The sequence below is a fragment of the Artemia sp. Qi Xiang Cuo genome, chromosome 14 (assembly GCF_049724085.1).
Source record: "Artemia sp. Qi Xiang Cuo chromosome 14, ASM4972408v1, whole genome shotgun sequence".
Classification (NCBI taxonomy): Eukaryota; Metazoa; Arthropoda; class Branchiopoda; order Anostraca; family Artemiidae; genus Artemia; species Artemia sp. Qi Xiang Cuo.
In genome coordinates this window covers 43693985-43715347 of record NC_142807.1, presented here as the reverse complement: position 1 = coordinate 43715347, position 21363 = coordinate 43693985, and the positions used below count along the sequence as shown (strand labels likewise).

The 21363-nt window shown below is 33.9% G+C and overlaps 1 protein-coding gene across 3 annotated transcripts in view; it reads left to right on the top strand.

Moving 5' to 3' along the window:
- Positions 1–21363, top strand: part of LOC148944499 (uncharacterized) — a 457232-nt gene that overhangs the window by 84399 nt on the left and 351470 nt on the right. For all 3 annotated transcript variants that reach the window (XR_016142881.1, XR_016142880.1, XM_089100628.1), the window contains exon 2: positions 17821–18104. The gene's annotated coding sequence lies outside the window, so the exon portion shown is untranslated. The remainder of the gene's footprint in view (positions 1–17820; positions 18105–21363) is intronic.

The following is a 21363-nucleotide window of genomic DNA, read 5'->3' as shown; positions in this document are numbered from 1 at the left end:
TAAGACATTTATGGAAAATAAAAATTTCTGACTCAATTTTGAAACTTAGTTCCATTTTTGGGTCGAAAAATAAAAATATTTGTGTAAAATTTGAGCTAATAAGGGTTTTTGACCATAAACTCTAGTTTTTGTGTAAGAAAATTATGGAAAATACAATTCGTTGGCTCATAGGTGAAACTTAAGTCCAGTTTTGGATCGAAAAATAAACTTTTTCTGTAAAATCTGAGCTAATATGGGTTTTTTACCGTAAACTCTAGTTTTTTGTAAGAAAATTATGGAAAATACAATTCTCTGATTCAAATGTGAAACTTGTTTATTTTTGGATCGAAAAATAAAACTATTTCCGTAAAATCTGAGCTAATAAGGGTTTTTGACCGTAAACTCTAGTCTTTTGTAAGAAAATTATGGAAAATACAATTCGTTGGCTCATAGGTGAAACTTAAGTCAACTTTTGGATCGAAAAGTAAACTATTTCTGTAAAATCTGAGCTAATAAGGGTTTTTGACCGTAAACTCTAGTCTTTTGTAAGAAAATTATGGAAAATACAATTCTCTGGTTCAAATGTGAAACTTAAGTCCATTTTTGGATCAAAAAATAAAACGATTTCCGTAAAATCGGAGGTAATTCGGGTTCTTAACCGTAAACTCTAGTTTTTTGTAAGAAAATTATGGAAAATACAATTCTCTGGTTCAAACGTGAAACTTAAGTCCATTTTTGGATTCTTAAAATAAAACTATTTCCGTAAAATCTGAGCTAATAATGGTTTTTGACCGTAAACTCTAGTATTTTTTAAGAAAATTATGGAAAATACAATTCTCTGGTTCAAACGTGAAACTTAAGTCCATTTTTGGATCGAAAAATAAAAGTATTTCCGTAAAATCTGAGCTAATAAGGGTTTTTGACCGTAAACTCTATTTTTTTGTCAGAAAATTATGGAAAATACAATTCTCTATTTCAAATGTGAAACTTAAGTCCAGTTTTGAATACTCATAATGATGACGACTGATTGTTCTAATTCAATATTTTTTTCATAAAAACAAACGATTTTTTTCAAACTTCAAAATTATTCAACTTTATTTATTTTTTTATTTACTTATTTTTTCGTACGTATCTTAAAATGTTTACGGCTCTAGCAATTGTACTATATGATTGCTCAGAGACACGACGTGGCTTTCCCACTGGTATTCTATGTCCGGTTATTGACACTACCTAGTCTATTGCATGTATTAAATCAATGTTTTTTACACAGTGGAACGATAAACACATAAGTCATATTTAAAAAAAAGTGAAGATGGAGCATTTTAATAAAGTGTGTTCACATGACAATGTTATTGCAGCATTGAATGCCAACAAGGAGAAGTATTTAAACTATGAAACAAGTACAAGTGGTAGCACTATTGGAAATATATGCATGCATTGTCATGACAGTAAGGAATTCAATTTCTTTGGAATACCAAAAAAATTCAACTCTTATGCTGTTGGTTATGTGAGACTGAGATCTCCAGAGAGGATTGCACTCAAAGAGAATGCCAACATAAAAATAATGGTTGATGATAGAGGACAACTCCTTGCTACTGTTGCAGGTAACACATTACCTACTGATACATCATATCGTCAGCTTTCGGGTATTAGCATTCAACGGAAGGTCAAAAAAAGAAAGGCCTACTCTTCTACTAATATCGTAAACCATATCTTGTCTACGTTCCGAAACTGTTACCTGATTAAGAATAATGGGATTACAGACAGTGAAATTGCCAGAAAAATAAAAAGGGCAATGGCAGAAAGTATCACTATGGAAAATAAAGATGTATCGATGAAAAACAAAGTACCAGCAAACGTTACTGCCATTGATCAAACAGTCAATGAACCAAATAATACCAAAGACGAAAAGCATATTGAGCCTGTTGATGACACACCAGTAAAAATTGTGTATGACTCAAAATGGAATAATGATTATTCTACTGATTACGAACTAAGAGAAGACAATAGCTACAATATCAAGAGAAAATATGGTGAACTATTTTACGGAACAGATTCAAAATGTCCAAAGTTAATCATTGATATTAATAATGTATTATAATATATTTTTGTATTAATATTTTACATAGCATTATTTCATTAAAAATATATTATGCATTACATTGTTATGTAAATATCAGAGTGAATCAATGCTTTTTCAGCATCCTTTGTCGGATATGTTGAATAAAATATGCAAAGTCGACATAGCTTTATTTCATTTTTTAAGGTTAATTTAGACGAGGCTACGTGCGCGCACGTAACCTTGTCTGTAACACACACACACACAGAGCTGACACACACACACACAGAGACTACACACACACACACAGAGACGACACACACACACACAGAGACGACACACGCACACACAGAGACGAAATAAAATAAAGCTATGTCGACTTTGCATATTATATTCAACATATCCGACAAAGGATGCTGAAAAAGCATTGATTCACTCTGATATTGAGATTTTGTTAATTATAATTGTTCTAACTGATAAAAGATGTTGATAAAAACTAAATTAGTTACTCTGATACTTAGGTTTTGTCAATTTTATCCCATGTACCAGAGAAAGGGATGCTGATATAGAATTTAATCAATCTGATACTTAGATTTGTGTCAATTTTATCCCCATGTACCTGAGAAATGGATGTTGATATAGAATTTAATCAATCTGATACTAAGATTTTGTCAATTTTATTTGATCTTTTATCCTATGTATCCAAGAAAAGGATGCTGATATACAATTTAGTGACTCTGATACTTAGATTTTGTCAATTTTATCCGACATATCCGATAAAGGATGCTGTTAAAGCATTTGTTCATTCTGAAATTTAGATTTTGTCAATTTTATTTGATGTATCTGACAAAGGATGTTGATAAAAAAAATTATTCACTCTGACACTTAGATTCTGTCAATTCTATCCGATGTATCTGACAAAAGATGTTGATAAATGAAATTTATTCACTCTTACACTTAGATTTTGTCAATTGGTTCCTATGCATCCGAGAAATAGATTTTGATATAGAATTTAATCTCTCCTATACTTAAATTTTGTGAAATGGCTGTAGTGTTTGTCTAGTAAGCGACTGCCATCGCTAATGAATGTTAATAAAGAATTTGTTCAATTTTTTTTTCATAATTTCCTGAATTAAATTTCTGTATTGTGTATTTAAGTGGTGAATTCAAGAAAGAGTTTGTTACTTACTTACTTACTTACTTACTTACAATTGTTTCATAATGACTTAGTGACATATCCAACAACGGATGTTGATAAAGAATTTGTTCATTCTGATACCTAGATTTTGTCAATGTTATCCCATGTGTCTGACAATAGATGTATGCAAATTCCTTTTCTTACATATACAATGTTTTAATAGACATTCTAAACGTTTGATATGCTATCTTACTCTAAAAATAATGAACACATAATAATGTAATGCGTAATATATATTTAAGGAAATAATTCTATGTAGAATATTAATACAAAAATATATTATGATACATTATTAATATCAATGATTTACTTTGGACATTTTGAATCTGTTCCATAAAATAGTTCACCGTGTTCTCTCTTGATACTGTAGCTATTGTCTTCTCTTAGTTCCTAATCAGTAGAGTAATCATTATTCCATTTTGAGTCATACACACTTTTTACAGGTGTGTCATCAACGGGCTCAATATGCTTTTCGTCTTTGGTATTATTTGGTTCATTGACTATTGATCAATGGCAGTAACGTTTGCTGGTGCTTTTTTTTTCATCGATTCATCTTTATATTCCATAGTGATATTTTCTGCCAATGCCCTTTTTATTTTTCTGGCAACTTCACTGTCTATTATCACATAATTTTTACAAAGGTAACAGTTTCGGCACGTGGACAAGATAAGGTTTACGATATTAGTAGAAGAGTAGGCCTTTTTTACCTTCCGTTGAATGCTAATAGCCGAAAGCTGACGATTGGATGTATCAGTAGGTAATGTGTTACCTACAACATTAGCAAGGAGTTGTCCTCTATCATCAACGATTATTTTTATGTTGGCATTCTTTTTGAGTGCAATCATCTCTGGAGATCTCAATCTCCCATAACCACCAACATAAGAGTTGAATTTTTTTGGTATTCCAAAGAAATTTAATTCCTTACTGTCATGACAATGCATGCATATATTTCCAATAGTGTTACCACTTGTACTTGTTTCACAGTTTAAATACTTCTCCTTGTCGGCATTCAATGCTACAATAACATTGTTATGTGAACAAACTTTATTAAAATGCTCCATCTTCACTTTTTTTCAAAGATATGACTTATGTGTTTATCGTTCCACTGCGTAAAAAATACTAATTTAATACATGCAATAGACTACGCAGTGTCGATAACCGGACATAGAATACCAGTGGGAAAGCCACATCGTGTCTCTGAGTAATCATAGAGTAAAATTGTTAGAGTCGTAAGCATATTTTGTCATTTTAAGATACGTACAAAAAAAATAAAATAAATAAAGTTGAATAATTTCAAAGTTTAAAAAAAATAGTTTGTTTTTATGAAAAAAAAATTGAATTAGAACCATCAGTCCTCATCATTATGAGTATCCAAAACTGGACTTAAGTTTCACATTTGAACTAGAGAATTGTATTTTCCATAATTTTCTTACAAAAAAAACTAGAGTTGACGGTCAAAAACCCTTATTAGCTCAGATTTTACGGAAATAGTTTTATTTTTCGATCCAAAAATGGACTTAAATTTCACATTTGAACCATAGAATTGTATTTTCCATTATTTACTTAAAAAAGACTAGAGTTTGCGGTTAAAAACCCTTATTAGCTCATATTGTACGGATATAGTTTTATTTTTGATCCAAGACCGGACAAGTTTCACTTTTGAACAAGGGCATTTTTCTATAAATAATTTTCTTACAAAAAATTATAATTTACGGTCAAAAACCCTTATTAGGTCAGATTTTACAGAAATAGTTTATTTTTTGATCCAAAACTAGACTTAAGTTTCACCTATGAGCCAACGAATTGTATTTTCTATAATTTTCTTACAAAAAAAACTAGAGTTTACGGTCAAAACCCTTATTAGTTCAGATTTTACGGAAATAGTTATATTTTTCGATCCAAAAATGGACTTAAGTTTCACATTTGAATCAGAGAATTGTATTTTCCATAATTTTCTTACAAAAAAACTAGAGTTTACGGTCAAAAACCCTTATTAGCTCAGATTTTACAGAAATAGTGTATTTTTCGATCCAAAACTGGAGCTAAGTTTCACCTATGAGCCAACGAATTGTATTTCCCATGATGTTCTTACAAAAAAAGCTACCGTTCACGGTCAAAAACCAGTATTAGCTCTGATTCTAGCGAACTAGTATTATTTCTTCATCCAAGACCATGCTTAATTGTCAAACTTGAACAAGAGAAATTTATTTTCCATAATTTTTTTACAAAAAAACTAGAGTTTACAGTCAAAAACCCTTATTAGCTTATATTTTACTGAAATAGTTTATTTTTTCGATCCAAAACTGGACCTAAGTTTCACCTATGAGCCAACGAATTGTATTTTCCATAATTTTCTTACAAAAAACTAGAGTTTACGGTCAAAAACCCTTATTAGCTCAGATTTTACGGAAAAAGTTTTATTTTTCGATCCAAAATGGACCTAAGTTTCACATTTGAACCAGAGAATTGTATTTTCCATAATTTTCTTACAAAAAACTAGAGTTTATGGTCAAAAACCCTTATTAGCTCAGATTTTACAGAAATACTTTATTTTTTGACTGAATACTGTACTTAACTTTCACCTACGAGCCAACGAATTGTTTTTACCATAATTTTCTTACGAAAAACTAGAGTTTACGGTCAAAAACCCTTATTAGCTCAGATTTTACAGAAATAGTTTTATTTTTCGATCCAAAATGGACCTAAGTTTCACATTTGAACCAGAGAATTGTATTTTCCATAATTTTCTTACAAGAAAATTGAGTTTACGGTCATAAAGCCTTATAAGCTCAGATTTTAGGCTAGCAATTCGCCCCCCACTATCACACTATAACTACACTAAGACATCCCTCTGTTATTACCCCATCTCCCCCCAAACCCCTTTTAAGCCCTTTCTAGTTAAAAAATTTGTTGCAAATTATTTATTCGGGTATTTTTGGAAGAACTTTGCCCCCCACACTCACACTCGAGCTCCGCGACGCCATCCTTCTGCCATCAACCCATCACCCCACAAAACAGTTTTCAGCCATTTCTCGTTAAAGATTTTCTTTTCAAGTCATCCACTCGGGTTTTTTGAAAGCAATACGCCCCCAAACTATCGCACTATATCTACTCTATGACAGCCGGCTGCCATCGCACTATCTCCCCCAAAAATATTTTTTTCAGAGATTTCTATCTAAAAATGTTATTTCAACTCATTCATTTGGGTTTTTCGCTAGCAATTTGCCCCCCACTATCACACTATAACTACGCTAAGACATCCTTCTGCCATCAACCCATCTCCCCCAAAACACTTTTCAGCCATTTCTCGTTAAAATTTTATTTTCAAGTCATCCACTCGGGTTTTTTGTAAGCAATAAGCCCCCACACTCTCTCACTATAACTACTCTATGACAGCCGGCTGCCATGGCACTATCTCCCCCCAAAAATATTTTTTCAGAGATTTCTAGTCAAAAATGTTATTTCAACTCATTCATTTGGGTTTTTCGCTAGCAATTCACCCACCACTCTCACAATTTAACTACGCTAAGACACTCCTCCGTCATTGACCCAGCTTCCCCAAATCCCCTTTCAGCCATTTCTAGTTAAATAATTTATTTCAACTCATTCACTTGGGTTATTCACTAGCAATTCGCCCCCCAGTCTCATACTATAACTACGCTAAGACAGCCTTCTGACATCAACTCATCTCCCCCAAAACACTTTTCAGCCATTTCTCGTTAAAAATTTTATTTTCAAGTCATCCACTCGGTTTTTTTGCAATCAATACGCCCCAAAACTATCACACCATATCTACTTTGTGACGGCTGGCTGACACCACACAATATTCCCCCAAAAATATTTTTTCTGAGATTTCTAGTTAGAAATGTTCTTTCAATTCATTTATTTGGATTTGTTGTTAGCCAGTCACCCCCCCCGCTCACACTATAACTACGCTAAGACACCCCTCTGTCATCGACCCATCTCCCCAAAAAACACTTTTCAGCCATTTCTAGTTAAAAATTTTATTTAAACTCATTCATTCGGGTTTTATCGCTAGCAATTCGCCCCCCACTATCACACTATAACTACGCTGAGACATCCTTCAGCCATCAACCCATCCCCCCACAAAACACTTTTCAACCATTTATCGCTAAAAAAGTTGCTTATAACCCATCCCCTCGGACTCTTTGTAATCGATTTGCCCCCACACCTTCAAACCATAACTACCCAATGACGGCAACTTGACATTGCACTCTATCCTTCACCACATCTTTTGTCTGAGATTTATAGTTAGCAATTCTAATTAAAATCATTCGTTTGGGTTTTTCGCTTGCAATTTGCCCCCCACTGTCACACTATAACTACGCTAAGACACCCCTCTTTCATCAACTCATTTCTCCCAAAATACTTTTTAGCCCTTTATCGTCGAAAATTTTATTTCAACTCATTCACTTGGGTTTTTCATTAGCAATTCGCCCCCCCCTATCACACTATAACTACACTAAGACAGCATTCAGCCATCAATCCATCTCCCACACACTTCATTACCGCCATTTATAATTAAAAATTTTATTTTCAAGTCATCCACTCAAGTTTTTTGTAAGCAATATGCCCCGCAACTATCAGACTCTAACTACTCTATGACAGCCGGCTGCCATCGCACTATCTCCCCCAAAAAATATTTTTTAAGATATTTCTAGTTCAAAATTCTTTTTAAACTCATTCATTTGGGTTTTTCGCAAGCAATTCGCCCCCCCCACTATCACATTATAAGTACGCTAAGACCCCCCTCTGTCATCGATCCATCTCCCCCAAAACACTTTAGCCATTTCTATTTAAAAATTTTATTTCAACTCATTCATTTGGGTTTTTCGCTAACAATTCGCCCCCCACTTTCACACTATAACTACGCTAAGACATCCTTCTGCCATCAACCCTTCTCCTCCAAAACACTTTTCAGCCATTTCTCTTTAAAATTTTTATTTTCAAGTCATCCACTCGGGTTCTTTTGTAAGCAATACGCCCCCAAACTATCACTCTACAGCTACTCTATGACAGCCGGCTGCCATCGCACTATCTCCCCCCAAAAATATTTTTTCAGAGATTTCTAGTTAAAAATGTTATTTTAACTCATTCATTTGGGTTTTTCGCTAGCAATTCGCCCCCCACTATCACACTATAACTACGTTAAGACACCCCTCTGTCATCGACCCATCTCCCCAAAACACTTTTCAGCCATTTCTAGTTAAAAATTTTATTTCAACTCATTCATTTTGGTTTTTCGCTAGCAATTCGTCCCCCCACTATCCCACTTTAACTACGCTAAGACATCCTTCTGCCATCAACCCATCTCCCCCAAAACACTTGTCATCCTTTTCTTTTGAACAAATTTACTTAAAAGCCATCCCCTGGTGTTTTTTTGTAAGCTATATAGCCACAATCACTCCCAAGATAACTCCTCACTGACCGCCGTCGGTCCTTACAATACCCCCCCCCCCACAAAAAAAAATTCTGAGATTTCTAGTTAAAAATGTTATTTCAACTCATTCATTTGGTTTTTTCGCTAGCAATTCGCCCCCCACTATCACACTATAACTACGCTAAGACACCCCTCTGTCATCGACCCATCTCCCCCAAAACACTTTTCAGCCATTTCTAGTTAAAAATTTTATTTCAACTCATTCATTCGGGTTTTTTCGCAAGCAATTCGGCCCACAGTACAGCACTATAAGTACTCTAAGACACCCCGCTGCCATCACCCCACCATTTGTGTATTATACAGAACACATCGAAGAAATAAAGCTATCCGTTATTAAAATTCTTTTCTTTCCATCTCCATCTCTCTTAGTATCAACGTTTTAGTATACTATAACGCTAAACTCTTTTTTAAATTGACAACACCGTTCAAACGCCACTTGTGTATTATACAGAACACATCAAAAAAGTAAAGCTAGGTCAACTCATAAGACCATTTTATCATTGTTAACCATTTCCATAGATTGATATTGTTCCAAATTTATAATAAAATTATCTAGCTCTGTTTTTTTCCCTATTATTCAAATAAGATCGTTCGTACAGTCCAATTCGCGAATCCCTTATCCCTTTTTGCAAATGTCAATCAAACAATTTTGATTGTAGCATCCAATTTTATAATTAGCAACGACGCATTAATAACAAACTACTCTCGGGTTAAGGCAATTGTCCAAAAAATTAGAAAAATCAGTCGGATAGCACATACGTCAAAGAAATGGAACAGGTGTGAGTTTGTTCACTTTATAGGTAAAGGATTGCTCACTTTTTGCAATGTGCACGTGAAACTGTACTGTATATTCTTGTGAAATTCCTTGTGCAAAACATATCAATAGCAAAAACCAGTCTGATTGTGTTATACAATCTCGAGTATAGTTTCAAAACGTGTTTGACCACTTTATAGGTTTGCTCGCTTTTTGCAATGTGCACGTCAAACTGTAGTGTATATTCTTGTGAGATGATACTCACTCTCTTTAAAAAGGTTTAGAGCTTCCATAGAAATGTTTTCCTATAGCTTCCATAGAATTCCATATATACAATCTACTGATAATTCAGGAAATATTGAGGGGGTATTGAGAAAAAATCAAAATACATCATGTGCATCCAGGTATCTGCAATATCTTAGGAACGGCTAAAGGTATTAAGTTGAAATTTTCAGGGCAGGCATGTTGAGGGGGGATGCTGAATTAACCAAAAGAAACTATTTACATTTAGGTTGCCAAAAAGGCATATCTACAATATCTCAGGAATGTCTAAGGGTATTAAGTTGAAATTTAAAAAAGCATTTTGAGGGGGAATTAAAAACTAAAGCCAAAAGACACTAGAAGCCTAAATAACTAAATCAAAGACATCTCATCCTCCTCAACCCCCCTGAGAAACAGCTGATGGTATCAATTTCAAATTTTTAGGGTAAGTTGAGGGGAACTTGAAACTAAATCGAAAAACACTCTGTTCACCCAGGCTGTCAAAATGTGTGCTCGCAAAATCTTACGAAGAGTTAAGTCTACTAAGTTGGCGCTGTCAGGGTATATTAAGTGGGATGTTAAGCCAAATCAAATCACTTTATGTGCATTCAGGTTGTCCGGAGGGTGTATTTACAATACCTAAGGAATGCCTAAGGGTTTTAAGTTGCGATTTCCAGTGTATGTTGAGCGGGGGGGGGGGGAGCTAAATAAAAATAAACTGTATGCATCCATATTTTTACAAAGGCGTATTTGCAATATTACAGAAACAGATAAGGGCATTAAGTGAAAACTTTCAGGGAATACTGAATTAAATCAAAGGACGCTATGTTGCACCCTGACAGTCAAAAGGGGCTATCTGAAATGCCTCAGAAACTGTTTAGGGTATTAAGCCGAAACTTCTAGGGAATGCTTGGGGGATTTCGAACCAAATCAAAAGACACAATTTTGCATCCAAGTGGTCAAAGTATCAGAAAGAGCTAAGGGTATTTAGTTGAAACTTTCAGGGCATTCTGGGCGGCATGTTGAAATAGATCAAAAGACCCAAAGTGCATCCATGTTGTCAAAATCGCTTACATATAATACTTCAGAAACAGCTAAGGGCATTAAGTTGAAACGCTCAGTGTATGTTAAGATAAATCAAAACGCATTATGTACTTCCAGGTTGTCAAAAGGGCGTATCTGCACTAGCCCAGGAATGGCCAAGGGTAATAAGTTGAAATTTGCAGGAAATATCGAGGGGAATATTAAACTAATCAGAAGACTAAGGATATCATGGTTGTCAGAATGGCATGAATGCAATAACTCAAGACCAGCTAAGGGCTTAATTTGTAAATTTCAGGGATAGTTGGTGGGGGTACTGAACATTATATACATCCAGGTTTTCAAAAGGGCATATCTGCAATATCTCAAGAACTTTTATGGGTATTAAGTTAAAACTTGAAAGAAATGTTCAGGAGGCTGCTGAACAAAATCAAAGGACATCGTATGCGTTAAAGACGTAAAAAAGGGTCATTTATAGTATCTTAATAAATTACGTTTTTTTTCAAATTCTGGGGGGGGGGCAACTGCCCCCTCCCCCTCAATTACGCCACTGTCCTTAGTTTACACCCTTTGCCTTATCTGAAGCATTGCAGATAGGCATACGTTCTTTTGACAACCTGGATGCATATAGTGTCTTTTGATTTAGTTAAACATCACCTTCATCGTCTCCAGGAAGTTTCTTCTTGCCTTTATATTTCATACCTTAGTCGTTCCTGAGATAATTCAGATAAACCATTTTTGACAACCTGGATGCATGTAGTTTCTTTAGATTTAGTTTTATATCCCCCTCGGCATTCTCTGAAGGTCTTAACACACTCGGTTGTTGCTGAGATATAATACAGACATACCGTTTTGACAACGTGGATCACAGTTTATACAATTAGCAGTATGATCATTCTCTATCTCTCCCATTATAAAAACCCGGACAGGGATGCGAGTGCTCCGGAGAACGTTTTTGCAAATAGAAACATAGGCGTTATCAGATCTTTTCGCGGGTAGACAAGTCAGATTTCTCTTGGACGCGAAACTTGGCTTCAACGTTGGAACACTAATTTTGCAGAAACTAATTTTAAATTAATTTATTCCAATACAAACATGAAAATCGGTAGTTAGTAGTGTAATGTTATTATTAGATGTTTTTAGGAATTAAAAATAGGTTTCGAAGTCTCAAGTTGGTTTCAAAGGCATTTTGAGAAAGTTTCTGCCAAAAATACGTGTTCCAGGGTAATTGGACCGCTAATGGCAGATCAAATGAGAGGAGTTGTTTGTACGCGCCGATATAAATATAAATATATATATATATATATATATATATATATATATATATATATATATATATATATATATATATATATATATATATATATATATATATATATATATATATATATATATATATATATATATATATATATATATATATATATATATATATATATATATATATATATTTATTTATTTATATATATATATATATATATATATATATATATATATATATATATATATATATATATATATATACTACGAAAACTTTACGAAAAAGAAAGTTTTTTTTAAAGAATAGTAAAGGCCATATTAAACTTAAGATCAGTAGAAATAGAAGCCTACAATAATTCAAACTAAATTCAAACAGATAATTCAAACAGAGGTGTTTATTGTTTAAAGTTCAGGAAAGGTCTGCCCATTTCATATGAAAACATTGATTGAAAACAAAACTAGTTTTATCTAGGCTCTCCGCCAAAACAGGTAACTAGATTTTTCAAATATCATAGGAACTACAATCTGAGAAAATAAATATCACGACGTAAAAAATATCATAAACTATCCAGTTGCGGATACAGAGGGGGGGCGAGGGTTACCCCCGTAAAGTAGTCTAAAGTAGTGTAATTTACCTAATTAACGCAAGTTTGCATCAATTAAACTTGCTCCTAACGCAAGTTTATCGGATAAACCTATTTTGCGCCCCCCCCCTAAAAAAATCCTGGATCTGCCCCTGAAACCATCACACCTACCCAACCAGTTATTAGAAGAAGAAAAAATTCCTTATTTTCACAAATTTCATCAACCCCCCCCCCCCCCGCCCCCTTTTTTATAAAATCCTACATAGGCCGATCAGTTGAGTCCACGTAAATAATAGATTAAGCCATAATTTGTATATAAATTAATTCATACCTGTGAGATGGGACGCTTGCAAACCACTTGGCTGGCTCACCAAGTTTTTTTCTGCTTTCGCAATTACGAATAATGCACTTGATAACCATTTCTCAGTGATTGACGATAACAGACTAATCCGCTAAGGCAGAAACAAGCGGGAGGAGCTTTTTGTTCGCACCGAGACCGAAGACCAGAAATTATCTGCGATAAGCTTACTGTCTATAAACTGTGACGTGGATGCACAGTTTCTTTGATTTAATTACAAAAAACTCAGCTTTCCCTGAAAAGGTCAACTTAATGCCCTGAGCTGTTTTTGAGTTAGTGGATATATACCATTTTGACAACCATGATTCACTTAGTGTTTTCTGTTTAGCCCCCCCCCCCGACATTCCCAGAAAATTTCAAATGAACACTATAAACCGTTCTTAAGTAGCTTTAAAACTATTGCTCGTTCCAAGTGTCAAATTTGCTCTTTATTTTGAGCAGATAATTTTTTTTTAATTAATCCATGCTCATTTATAACATAGGGGAAACGAGAAAAATGGGGGTTCAAAACACTTCATAATATTTTCCACATTAATATTTTTCCGAATCAATATACTGCCTTTGAAACCTTATCATCAAGTAAAAATGTGAGCCAAATATGGCAAAACTGAAAAATGTTCAATGCTTCCTGTTTCACCAGATTTGATCAGGTCAACTTTTTCCCTGATGTTTAAGGTACTCTTACTTCTTAAATCTATGATTTCAAGATTAGAGTTTATTGTTTTAAAACTAGCAAAAGAGGAAATGAATACACCCTCTACATCTACGGAAAGGACAGAAATTGAACCATTGAAGGATAAAAAGGTGAATAATAATTTCCTGAATGAAAAAGAAATAATTAAAAAGTAAATAATATTTAGTACTTTTTATAATAATTAATTAAAAAACTTTTTTCACAAAATAAGTTTTTCAAAAAACAGTAAAGAAGTCCATTAAACGAAAAATAAACAAAAACAGAATAAAATAATCTACCAAGCATGCAACTTCCACAAATCAGTATCAATAAATAGATGGAACCCAAAACGAACAGAAATTAAAATAAATAACAGAGTCAAACTCAAAACCAGCAGAAATTAATATGAGTAGGACTCGAAACCCGTATGCTTACTAAGAGCCAGAATATAATTTGTGCTTTACTGAAAAACTTCAAACGAATGTGCATTGTAAGTTTAATATACATATGCTGATATTTATTCCTTAAAATCTTAATAAATTTTTGATTTCTTAACGTTATAAAAATGAAAACATTTAAAAGAATTTTTTTAATTAAAGTACAAATTATATTCTGGCTTTTAGAAAGCATAGGAGTTTTGAACCCTACTTATATTAATTTCTGCTGGTTTTGAGTTTGACTCTATTATTTATTTTAATTTCTGTTCGTTCTGGGTTTCATTTATTTATTGATACTGATTTGTGGTAGTTGTATGCTTGGTAGATTATTTGATTCTATTTTTGTTCATTTTTGGTTTAATAGAGTTCTTTACTTTTTTGAAAAACTCATTTTGTGAATTTTTTTTTAATTAATTTCTGTTTGTTTTGCAATGACATAGTCTTTTTGAGGGAAAAAGAAAATAATAGTTTGAATCTTTCCGGTTTTTCTTTAATAATTTTTAGTTTGGCCTGGTATTTGTATGCTGGACAATGTTGTTCAACAATTTTTTAATAAAATGAGACCCATCTGAATTTAATACGACAATCCTCTCCATAAAAACCTTATATGCCCCCAGGGCATAGGTTAAAACCCTTGACCCAGGGCTCTGGGGGATTTTGCCAGCCCTGGAAGCATTGTTATATATTCTTTGGACTATTTTAAACCGAATTGCCATCGCACCATTTCAATTAAATGCATTTGGTGAAAAGAGGGGTAGTTAGATGGGGGGGGGGGGGTTCTACTTGACCTCCATCACCATTGACTCTTAAAATGGAACTAGAGCTTCCAATTTCAACCAAATGAGCCACTTCTAAAGCTTATACAACCATCCCTTCTATAAGAACCTTATATGCCCAGGGGCATAATTTACAACCCTCGCCCTTAGGCTCTGGTGGTTTCTATCAACCTCAAAAGCCTTGATATATGGTATTTGGACTATTTTGAATAAAAGGACTGTCTCAAAGTACCTATTTGACACATCTGTGTGGGGGGGAGGAGTTGCTGCGCTCTGCTTACTTCGACTTTTAAAAAGGACACTAGAACTTATAACTACTAATCCAATTAGTCCCCTCAAAAGCATATAAAGTCCCCTCCAAAGCATATATGACCACTTTCCAGTTTCAAATCAAATAAGCCCCATCTGCTGTTTATACGACCGCCCATTCAATAAAAACCTTATATACCCTTATAAAATAACTTACAGCCCTATCCCCGGGGCTCTGGGGGACTGTGTCATCCCTAGAGACATTATTATAGTTCTTTGAACTATTTTGAAAAAAAAATCGCTATCGCATAATTTCAATTAGATGCGTTTGGTGAAATGATTGGTTGTAGAAGAGGAGGGGGGCTAAATGCCGTCCATCACTTTTGACGCTTAAAAAGGAACTAGAACTTCCAATTTTCTACTAAATGAGCCTCTTCTAAAGTTAGATAACCATCCCTTCCATAAAAACCTTAATTACCCCCCCCTGGGCATAACTTACAACCCTTGCCCCTAATCTCTGGGGTTTGTTTCAACCCTAAAAGCCTTGTTATATGATAATTAGACTATTTTGAATAGAAGGATTATCTCAAAATTTCTATTAGATGTATTTTGGGACAATACGACGTTTGTGGGGCGGGGATAGCTGCCCTCCGATCACTTTGACTCTTAAAAAAGCATTAGAGTGTCTGATTACCTATCCAATGAGCCCCCTTCGAAGTTTATATGACCACGCTTTTAATAAAAACCTTATATGCCCCCAGGGCATAACTTACAACCCTTGCCCTGAGGTATCGTCTTCAGCAGCTCATTGCTGACAATTTAAGTAAAAGCCGAGCATCAGCACTTATATTTATGATTGTTTAATGAGTATTTATTGTTTTTAATGTAATGTATAATGTTTTTAAATTCACCAAGTAGCGTGTTTGTTAAATAGTTACTTTTCTTCACTACTGCTTCAATGGCACCTACTTCAATAGCACCACCTCTTCCCCCCCCCCCCTCCCACAATAACAACACTTTAGCTACGCCCCTGACTAAAGGCTTAAGGCGCCCAGCTGAAACTGTAAGGGAATATTGGACTGGGAGATCCAGTAGATTCTAAATTTTTATTTGGGATATCCAAGAGCCCACCCCCCCCCGAAAATCAAGAACAGCAAACGCTTGAAAATGTGGTTATATTGATTCTTAGTGTGAAATGATCTTCTTTTATGCTGTCCTGATTCAAATTCCAGCCCCTGAAGGCATTAATTAAAGTTGTAGAACCAAAGTTACTTTACCCGGAAACAAATCTCATTGCATTGATTACTGGCGTACGATTTTTTACTTTTATTCAACAAATTCGAAATTTATAATAAACAAGCTCAAAAAGCATTTATTTAGACTAACAACCCGTCAAAGCAAAATATAACACAATAATTTTTAAAATAAAATGGTCCATCAAAAAAAATGTCTATAATCAAGGTTGCAACATGATGAGGGTCAGACTAGCTTTAGCCCTATAGAACCCCAGATTATGCAGATTTTCAATCCATTTATTTGAACTATATTCCCTATAACCCTCCATCCAAAAGTCTACAGTACAACAGTTATTAAAATTTTTTCAAAAATTGTGTCCAAAAAATGTCTTGATTCTTAAGGAGAAAACGGAACAAAGCTTTACAAATATCCCTTTTATTAATCAATAAAAAAAACATATCAACAAAAACGAATTTGGATTAATTACGAAAAAAAGTATCCACAAGAGAAGTTTTCAAAGAAAATTAAAGAGTAAAATGAAACCAAAGATGAGCCTAATAGAGTCAAATAGTTTTTCAAGCTCAAAACAGACATAAATGACCGTCAATAAAGAAATGAAACAAAAATGAAAAGGAATTACTGTAAATAATCTGTTCAAACTTAAGTGGAACCAAAACTACCACAAACAAAACTATTACTAACGTCCCCTAAGTCTGATAAAGACCAGAATGTCATTTGCGCTTTATTGAAAACAAACACATTTTAAATGCTTTCTCTTTCATAACGTTAATAAATCCGAAGCTGATTATACTTTCAGGAATGAATATCAATATATATTAAACTATCAATCTACATTTAGTAGTACTTTTCTATAATCTTGGCTTTTATGCTGATTTGGTTTCTTTCTTTTTTGATGTTCTGACAAATGAAAACACACAGCTCGAATTAAGAACTATTTTCATGACATTGATCATGACTTTCAAGTTCTGTAAAATAACAAAAGCATTTTATGCTTCTATGAAATGTTGTAAGTGTTTAAAGAAGCGAATAAACAGCATTACAACCTAAGTTTCTCTACAAAATATATATATATTTTTCTTCAGTTTGCATTAATTTTATAATCAGATCAAAGCATGTTCTTAGGAGTGGTATCTACGATTAGTCAAAAATACTAGTTTTGTCAAGAACAAAATTAAGTTTTAAAGCAAAATTTTACAAATTAACCGAACAACAAAACATAACAATAAGATATCAAAGCAATCTACATAAATAATTTTAACAACTTCGAACTGTTACTTCTAGCTTCAACGACAGTGCCTTTTTTAGTACACGATATTTTACCTTTTTACATTTTTTACCTTTTACCTTTTTACCTTAGAAAGATATTGTACATTTGGACACGACGTTATTACACTATCAACTGTGTTAAGAAACTGCTCAATGGTTTTACAAAGTATAACCTAGATTTCTAATATTCTGTCTCTTTTTTTTCAGTCCATCCAGAAATTCTAAGGAAGACGAGAAATATTTCTAATTCCTTTGAAAAATTATTTAGTAGTGATTCCGAGACAAATTCCAGTTCCAAATAATTTGGCGAGTGATATTCTTTATATTGTGTTGACGGTATTGATAGCTTGTGGTTAAGCGTTTGAAATTGGTTAGATTTGGTATTTGAGAGAATATTTCGCGCGACGTATTGATTATGCTGGGAAATGAAATGCGATACTCAGGAGCAAGGATTACGGCCATCCTTTTTGCGCTCACCGCCATTAAGACAGGTATGGTTCTCCTGAATTCAGTTTTTTACTAGGCTTGTAGTTGTTACCAGAGTTGCCAACTTTTTGGTCATTGAATATGTCCCTTGAGCATCCAAAAATGTGTCCTTTTCAGCCAAATTATGTCCATATTTTGTCCATAATATGTCCATCTTGAAATTTCAGAAACTAGTTATTTTACGACTTGAAAGCTTCTTTCAAAGTGGTCACTTAACATGGAATATAATGAAACGGAAAAAGATTCATTTAGTTCATCAATACAGAATGAACTAGTGTGAAAGCACAAAAGTCTTAAAAACATATAAATAGTACAAAACTGCTTGTGGGAGCTTAAGGCTCATCTTCCTGCCAAATGAGATACATAAAAAAGTACTTTTTTATTTATCTTCCTACAAGATGCATAAAAAAGTACATTTTAATGGACAAACTCGCGAACTATGTTTTAATGATCAAGCTTCTTAGTTCTCTTGAACAATGTCGAAGTATTGGACGGATATTTTTTAACAATATCGAAAGTATTGAACTTGGTTATTCAACACCTAAATATTTAATCCCTTTAGACTACTCAGTATTTATAAAAAGTAAATCATTATCGAAGTAGTTTGTTCAAAGTAAAACATTAAAAACTAAGATGAAGAAAATCAAATAAAAAATGTTTATTCAATATTTTTAATTTAATTTTGAATACCAAAACCTAATATATTTGAAACCTTTATGCTTCATAACTAAAAAATGTAATCTTTTTCAAAATGACAACTAGATAAATAGAATAACTCCTGGCAAAAAAATGACAATAAAACACAGAATTCAGGGGGAAAATACAGAAATTCTCAGCAGTCCGTTCACATTTCTGATTATTTCTCATATTCGATACATTTCTGATTATGGTGGCTTCATACATCAGCTCATGAGTACTCTTGCAATGCAAGCAAAATATGATGGCATATTTTTTAATTTTTTTTTTACCGAAAACGCCCTTCTTAAGTTGTTTTATATAATTATACTAATAAACAAATACATATTTAGGATCACCATAAAAGCTGATTTTTTGATTTAATGTTATCAAAAGTTAGGCTTTCTTTATTGACAACTATCGTTATTTACATAGCATTCATTACTATGAAGGGTATGAAGAATGTGATTTTTTGTTGTTGTTGCTCCAATCAAATCATATAGAAAAAAATGTTTCTAGAAAACTAAAAAGGGGTCACGCAGTCACAAATGAGAACTTAAGGCATAATTATTGGACCTTTCTACAATGATGAACAAAACAGGTGTCTACAAATTTTGATTGGATGCTGGTTTTCGGAAATGATAGGCGCGGGAGGGGGAGGGGGAACTTGTCCTCAAATCACTTTTGACTCTTATGAAAGGCATTAAACTTTTATCAAATGAGCCCCATCTGAAGTTTATACGACTACCCATTCCATAAAAGCTTACATACCCCAGGGACATGACTTACAACCCTTGTCCCAGGGGTCTTTATTACAGGGGGCATTATTATATGTTCTTTTGACCATTTTTAACAAAATGACCGTCTCAAAATATATGTTGGATGCATCTAGGGAAAAGAAGACGTGGGTGGAGGGGGTGACTGGTTTGCCTCTGTCCACTTCTGACTCATAAAAATGGCACTAGAGCTTATAATTTTCAATCCAGTGAGCCCACTCCAAAGTTCATAATACCCACCCTTCCATAGATATCTTATATGTTATTAATAGGGAACTAGCATAATTCATAGCCCTTGCCCTGAAAGTTTTTTTTTTGGGGGGGGGACGTCATCCACAAAAAAACATAAGTAATGGACCTTTCAAATATGCTGAACAAAATTGCAATCTCAAAATTTTTGTTGGACATGTTTGGGGAAATGACGGGCGGGGAGAGGGGCTGTTTGCCCTCCAATCACTTATGATTCTTAGAAAGGGCATTGGAGCTTTTAATTTACAATCGAGCCACTTTCGTAGTTTCAACGACAACCCTTTCTACACGATGTGCCTTGGTCAAAAGTAAAAAATAAATTGTAACCTTATCACTCTTTAATTCATTAATGAAATAATAAGTTTTTCTACTTAAAGTAAGGAGCAACATAAAAACTTAAAACAAAAAGAAACTCCTTTCTTACAACTAAAATCTTTTTAAGAACTTTTAAAAAAGGTTTTGATTCAATTACAAGGCACTTATGTTTCAAGAATCGTTCTTAAAAAATTACACAAAAGGTCGAATATTAGCATAGAGAGGGGGATATTGAGGTGGGAGTAGCCCACGTCACATACGGAATAATTTCTGTTCATTTTAAGTTGTAATGGCACTCTTTAATTTCAGTACAAAAGACTTAGTTTTTTTTTTATTTATTTCTGATCATTTTTCAGATAATCCCAGGAAATTCACCCCTCTGTGGAAAATTTCCCCACGAACAATTCTAGTATATAAAGTTCCTCCCATGTAAAATTCTTCCACCGGGAAATTACCCCCGGACAACTCCATCCCTGCTGCAAATTCTTCCGCGAAAAATTTTTGCTTGCAATTCTGGCTGAAAAACACTCCTTAGCACACTTTTATTTGAAGAAAGGCTTGGTTTCACTTAGTTTCTGATCCTTTTTAAGGTCATTGGGAAATATCCTTGTAGTGAAAATATCCCTCCCCTTCCCTTGGACAGTTTCTCCTCCAGAAATTTCCCATGAATTTCTCCTGATGATAATTCTCCCATGAAAAATCCCGCCCATAAAAATCCCCAGAGATTTACAGCTCCACTGAAAACTCCCCCTGATAATTCTCTAAAAGCGTTTCCATATATAAAATTGAACCAATAACAAGAAAGTAACACAAATAGAGCAAATTTCCAATGCGGATTCTAGTAAATTCTCCCCATGTGAAATTTTCCCTGAAAAGGTCCCCCCTAGAAACTTCCATCCCAACGGGAACTTCTCCCCGTAGAAAATCAGTCCCCAGAAGATCTCCTTCCCCCCCCCCCCCTTAGAAAATGTTTGTATACTTCCCTATAACACATACTATATTTAAACAATGGGCAAATTTCATAACTTGCGGCCCCTCCTCTGGTGGTTCTGAGGGGTCATAAAAGGACACTAGATCTTATAATTTTCGTTTGAACGAGCCCTCTTGCGATGTTTTAGTACCATTGGTTCGATACGATCACCCCTGGAAAAAGTAACAGCGACAAATAAACACGAATCCGTGATGCTTCTTCTGGCAAACACTACAAAATTTCGTATTTTTATAGATAGAAGCTTGGAACATCTACAGT